This window comes from Bemisia tabaci, chromosome 2, assembly GCF_918797505.1.
Source record: "Bemisia tabaci chromosome 2, PGI_BMITA_v3".
In the NCBI taxonomy this organism is placed as follows: domain Eukaryota; kingdom Metazoa; phylum Arthropoda; class Insecta; order Hemiptera; family Aleyrodidae; genus Bemisia; species Bemisia tabaci.
Window position 1 is genome coordinate 9765992 of NC_092794.1, and position 6974 is coordinate 9772965.

General features: G+C 42.8%; 1 non-coding gene across 1 annotated transcript; it reads left to right on the forward strand.

Moving 5' to 3' along the window:
• The first annotated feature begins 4192 nt into the window (after positions 1–4192).
• On the forward strand, positions 4193–4274 carry TRNAL-AAG (transfer RNA leucine (anticodon AAG)). Its single transcript has one exon. It is a non-coding gene; the product is annotated as a tRNA-Leu (tRNA).
• Positions 4275–6974: the final 2700 nt, after the last annotated feature.

The window sequence follows — 6974 nt, forward strand, 5'->3', positions numbered from 1 at the left end:
TTTCGTGCACAGGTGAGGCATTCTTTTTAATTTCCCTCTTTTCTCAATCCGTAATTAATTATGAATATTTTCAGCTCTGGTCTGACTCTTTAGCCGCTCGCCGATTTATTAACGATACACAAATATTAATGGATCTGTTCGCTCCCCTCTGACTGACTTCACTTCGCTCCCTGCCGGCCGGCGTATGCACTGAGGTATATCTGCAACGAGACTCCCACGCCTGGTTGCCAGATTGACTTGATAAAATTTCCATTTTTTTCCCTCTGCCTTGTAATAACGTCTCTGTCTGTATACACACTTGCGCTTTTCTTTTTCATGGTAAAATATTATTGACTACCTCAACGTACCATATTACTCATATCCCTATCTTTTAATGTAATCTTCTCTTTCCATAGGTATCACCGAGAGTGAATGAACCGCTTTGCCCCGGAATCATGTTCGAAACTCACCTTTGAGTTTTAGGAGCCATGTGGGCATCAAGCCCGATTTTTAGGCGCCATTGAAGATTTTTTAGGGGCCAAATTGACTTTTTGCCTATATATTACGGTGTATTTGGTGAAAATTTAGACGCAAGATGTTTTCGTAACAGAACTAGTAAGAAGTAGCTGTAACTTGGGGAAGACAGAAGCACAAATGATGAAATCGTGAAGAATAGAAAAAGCTTTCACTTGTGGTGCTGAAAATTTCGAATAATAATCACCTAATATGAAAATTCAGATATTTAGGGGGCAATTTTTAGGGGCCACGTTGGCGCAGAGCCTTCATTTTTTGGCCATGGCCGATTTTTTAGGCGCATTTGGCGCGTTGGCACCTGTGAGTTTCGAACACTGCCCACAATCATTAATATGGTCGCAGATCGCCGAGGAATTGTTTTTTTAGAGCTTTGCCTTATTTCATGCTTAACCCATAAGAGGTCAGCGAAGCGGACCTTAGAGGGCGCGAAGCCCTCTCGGGAGTTATAGCTATCAGGGGGCGTACCCCTTAGTTTTATCGAAGGGAGTTTCCCCTTAACTCGGCAGTATAGGCATGGACCCTGTTCCGTCGAGGCAACGCCGGAAAAAAAGGGGGAGGTTAAAAAGCTGCAAAGCTTCTCGAATGGTTATCGGTGCTTATCAGTTGGGAACTATTTAAACTTGTAAAATATTCATGGGCGCACGGCCGACGGATGGGCGCCTCTAATGAGCGTTTATTAAGGCGCCCACCCGCTCGTTGCCGGACGGCGGCTACGATCCCGAGCCACGAGGAAGCTTCCAAGTCGGCGCTTTTCGCGGAAATCACAACGTCGCCGCCGACGTGTGAGCCTAATTAGCTGATCATCATTTATTTATTTTCTTCTCTCTCGACTTGCTAATGTCATTCGGCATCGGTCCAGTGCTGCCGTTTTTTAAAACAAAGGATCCGGAGTTCCCCGGATTAATTCCGATTTTCGAAGGTTTCTAAAAAATTGTGAATTTTTTTCAAAAGATCCGAGAAAAAATACCGTAATACGCCCGGCTCAAGTTCCGATGATCGTCAAATCAGGTAAAAAAATCATCAGATTTGATCGGATAATTGGTCGAAATGACGAGAAACGCCGAAATTTCTTGAAAACTTCCTCGATTTTTCTTTTTTGTAGGCAGAATATTCCGAGTAAACTTGAAGCTATAAAGCCGGATGGTTTTTCTTAAAAAAAAAAATAAATAAATAAATAAATAAAACAGGAGGGAAAGTTTTGAAAAATCGCAATGGAGCTACGTGGTTTTGCACTTTCGCAATCGATATGATGTTCTAGAATTTGGGTTGTCAAAAATGCGGCTGCATAAGCCGAGCATTGCTAGTCCACGTCTCATGCCATCGCGCCTTCAATTTTGGCGATGCAACACGGACATCCATCAAGCACGAATAGTTGTATCTCTGCGCCGTCATCAATCTGCATTTATTGCGAGTCCACGTCTCACGCCATCGCGCCTTCAATTTCGGCGACGCAACACCTGAATTGTGATCCCTACTTGAACATTATGCCTTGAAATTTTAAGGGTTTGTACTTCATCATTAAGTGAACATTTGCGGAAAGTTTTAAGGCAGTAAGTTTCTTAATTTGCCTTTAAAAAATTAAACATGAGTAATTTGGCAACGTGAAATGTAGTTACTTGGGCTGATCGAAAGTTGTATAGTTTTTCTCGCAAATTAGGGTTATTTAAAATGTTTGATGGATACAGCTCTCAAACGACAATCGGCATGCTGTTTATGGAGGTCTGAACACGTGAATATAAGTCGCCAAAAATTTCCCCAATTAACAATCGTCGAAGAGGGCGTGTTTGTAAAATGGATTTAACGCAATTAGGGTGGCGTAAACTTTCTTCGGCACTTTGACGCACCTCCCGCTAAGTTTGTTCCGTGCTCATTGAGGGGAAACTTCTTATTCACACCGACTCCGCTTGGGGAACCTTTCGACAGCGTTCAACACACGAGGAATTCGGAAAATTTTCTGTCGATGTGTAATGACATCGTCACTTAACTTTTCACGGGAGAGCGTTGGTTAGACAGTTAGCAAGATCGCGGTTTACCGTGAACATGTCAATTGAAATTGGTCGGATTAATTGAGGGGCTTCGAGCACAAGGTGCACAAGCGCATAAGTGCAGTTTACGAAAAAATTGACATATTAGTGATTTCACCTAAATTTAGGTTTGAAATAAATTCGGTGAAACATTCACTGGTGAAATCCAATTTTTAAGCATCAAAACGATGACGAGGACTTGAGATGAAAAGGTGAAGCCCTCGGCGCGGCGCGGCAGTCGGCATGTAACACATCCTACATTCCTACAAGACTGCACGAATACTTCACGCATTGCGTCAAACACAGTGCGTTCCGCAGCGGTCGTCGGCGGGAAACTCACAGCGCCTACAAAACTGTCGGAATGCTTCACGCATTGCTCCAAACACGGTGCGGTCTGCGCGGCGCGGCGGCGAAATCTCTTGTGATGTTACCAATGAAAATAGATCTAGACGTATCGTTTTTCTGTGACGTAGCACTGACAGCGTCTTCAGGAGAGATTTATGTTACTGCTGAATCACCGATTTCTTACGCACATGCGTGCCGTTTCCAGAAATACGATCACTTCGGAGGCGAAAAGACCTCTTCTTTTCCAAACTGCCTGTTTTCAGCATAGTATCGAACCGCTTGCAGCGATTTAGAGCCGAATATATTGATTCGTTATTTTTTTAAATTTTATTTACATCATTCATTATATTAATATTACTATGTCATTTATTTTTACTTTTTTCCAACTAAAAATGAGGGGCCAAGGACAAAGCGCATGAATGTAGTTTTTGCTACTTCGCGATAAACGTCTTTGAAGTTTCGAAATTACATGGACCCCTATGGCGCGGCGTAAAAAAAGTTCAAACTGACTATTTGATGCTTAAGAATTTGAATTTGGGAGCGAATTTCTCACAGAGTGTATATTAAGACTAGTTTTACTTGTAATCATTAGTATCTCAATTGTTTCAAAAACTGCACTTGTGAGCCTTGTCCTCCATTATCATCAAATGTAACATGTGATACTCCCCGCCTTGAAGACTGCGGAAGAACCACGCAACTGGCAGAAACGATTCTCACAAATTCGTAACATCATCGGGTCGCACTCATCAATAGGTACACAACAGTGGCGTGGCGGAAATATCGATCGATTATCGATATTTCCCCATTTGAAGCTATAGTAAAGAATCGGTTATTAAGGTGTTCGTTACGAACACCCTGTCTATCGATTATTTTTCCTAGGTTTAAATGGTAGATCAATCGATATATCGCAAAGCACGCCACGCCACTGGTACACAAAGCAATCTCTATACCTAAAATCTAATATTAACAATGGGATAGGATGGTACGACAAATTTTCTCTCGATTGCGATCACTTCCAAATCCTAAAAATACCTCCCTTAGTCCCTTAGTAGCACCCTTGGTCCACAGTTATTAATTCCTCTCACACACGGCCCACGGAGGGGAGGGGGGGGGGGGGGGTGTGTGTGTGAGTAACACCAACGTAACACCCGGGAGCCGTGGAGCTGAGCCGCGTGTTGAACTTGTTTGACTAGCGGTGAAGTAGTGCGAGTGAGCGACTGCGCTGTGCCATGCCACGTTCCAACAGACTTTAGGAGAGGGGTGGGGGGAGCCGCGTTATACCCGTACATTTTCGCCTCCCGTTCTCATCGGGTAGCGTGGCCGAGCGGTCTAAGGCGCTGGTTTAAGGCACCAGTCTCTTCGGAGGCGTGGGTTCGAATCCCACCGCTGCCATAACTTTTTTCTTCAATTAGAAGTAAATTTATTCCCTCGTTGGAAGCAATAATCTGGCATAGTGACGTTATGCGAACTTTCAACTGTCACGGCTGTTGTAATTAGTATATAATACAACTTCAACTGAAAGCTATGGTAAACGTATAGGTTGTATTGGGAATGATCGGACGTCAATAACGCTAAGAAACCAATATTTCTGACTCATTCACAAAAGCGCGTACCTGCCTGGGAAAACTATTAGCACGTATGTTGTTTCTTTAAATCAGCTAAAAAGAGTGGTTCTTTGTCGTAAAATATACCTCAACTGTTGGGATGAAGCGTACAACTGATAATCAAAAGGAGAAATATTTAAAAAAAAAAAAATAATAAAAATAAAATAAAATTATTGCTCAATCGCCACAAATTCTTACTATTTTACACGTGGTATACCTTGATTTTTGTCCGTTTTCAATTACTGATAAATATTATTTGATTTTCTTACGTTTTCTAACATCGTCAAATGCTCATATCCCTTCCATTGATTTTTGTTTTGCTTTAAAAAATCTTCGAGTGTTAATATTTTTTTCAAAAAAAAAAAAAAAATTCAAAAAAGAAATTGAGCTAAACATTTTTTTCTTCGATTTAAAGAAATTTTTATATCGACAAGTTTTGCAAAACTAAAATTCCATGACAATTTTTTTTTAAAATAAATTTTAAAAAAATTGAACCGATCATTTTCTCTCAGCTATTCAAATAATTTTTGCTTAAATTCTAAAAATAATAATAATAAAAAAATTTCTGATAGTTTTTCTTACTATAGTGCAGGCTATAAACACTTCACCCTGCCGCAGACGAAAGCTAGGGAATTAACGAGGAGGAACCGGTGGCGGGGCCGTCTCGATCCCTTCCTTCGGATTCGGCTTAAGCAGCGTTTTCACGGGTGACCGTGCAGCGAGTTATGTCCCCTCAATTAGTCCCTGGGCGGTGGGTGCCGTCGGGGGGTGGAGGACGAGGTTTGACATCAATATCAGCTTTAGTCAAGCGTAAAAAGGACCGTGGAGCCGGAGCGGTTTGGCCGAAAACGTAACGTCTCACTTGTAATATTCTAATTTGCTTCCGGCATCCCCGGGCCAGGGCCCCGACCGATGATACTCCGGGCTTCCGGTCGGCCGAGAACCTCCCGGCTCCGCGTTGTCAGATGAAAGCATCTGCTCCGCTTTAACGTCCAACTCGCCACCATCGGAATTTTATCGTTGAGTAAAAAGTGGAGATTCCAAATTTCTTCTTCTCGTCGGACGGCGATCGAAATTCGGAGAAAATTCGATTTTACTCGATACAAATCCCTTGAACCCGAGCCAGGCTGCTTCTTGTAAGATGCACACGCAATCACTGTAGGACTCGATGGCTCTATCTGATGACTCTATCCGCAATTTGCTTTTAACCGGTGACGAGGGGTGGCTCTTTCCGCAAATTGCTTTTTTGAACTCCCGCTCCTTAATAATCATAGTGATCATATTTTCAACTTTCAAGTTTGGAAAAAGCTTTTTAGCATTTTCTTCTCTATTTCGGCTTCTTTCTTTTATTGTTCGTAGTCTGGTGTCCTCAGCCTCTGCAGAGACTGAGGACTCGGCTGAGGATGGTAAAACAACAGTTTAATATTATAAGCCCCGTGTCCACTTGTCAAAATGAAAGCTCAAAACTGAAGGGATCACCCTGTATATTCATAAAAAAAAATCCCCTTTTCCCGTCAATTTCAACGTGCGTCCAAACTGAACGCCTTATTGGAGCTCTTTATTCTCATCAGTACCTACACAGTGCATCTTCACCGAGTGAAATACATCTACACAACAAGAGAAATCATTTCTATTAATAATGTTCCGTAATATTCTTGCGTAAATCGGTAAGACGGCAATAGCGCAAGGGACCTCAAAGTTCCAGTAAACCCTCACGCTTGGGCACCAACGATTCATCGCCCTCGATAACCAATTATGCCACCCGTGCCCGTCTTCTCCGCCTGCATGCCGCCTTCACCCCTTACAGTCCCTTCCAGAGACTCTGAAGTTTGTTCAGGACTTTTTCGCACTAATCATTGGTGTATCTGAGGTCTAAGGTGTGTGAGGGGTCCTGTTCTCGCGTAAAGTCGGCTGCGTGAAATCGCGAGTGGTGCAGAGGCTTGCGAAGGCATAAGTTTAATTGTGTAGGCGAAAAGTCGTGATTTTGCATGCCCAAGACCAACCTCCACCGGTCAGCCATTCCCGAAAACGAGTTTTGGAACTTTACTGCATAGTATGATATTGATATGGATCTACAGACACATCCTAAAAAAAAGTCAGACATCAAATTAAAGAAAAATCGAATGTCAACGCGGCTACAGATAGAGGAAACGTATTGGGGCCACGTTTTTTTAAATTTCCTCTGAATCTGAGCGAAATCTCATCGGTAGTATGGAGCGGAACCTTGCGAGTCCACGCCATGTGGTATCGCGCCTTCAATTTTACAGACGCAACTCGGACATCCGTCAAGGGCGAATAGTTGTATCACTGCGCCGTCATCAACGCGCGTTGTTTCTCCTGCTCTACTTCCACGCTTCCTTGGTTCCGTCTGTCTTATTTGTAGAGCTGCATCAAGAACCACGTGAGCAATACATCCGAGGATAGAAGGGAACTATGATCGGGCCTCGTTTCTTCACTAATCCCCCCGAATTTGAATGACACCTTATTG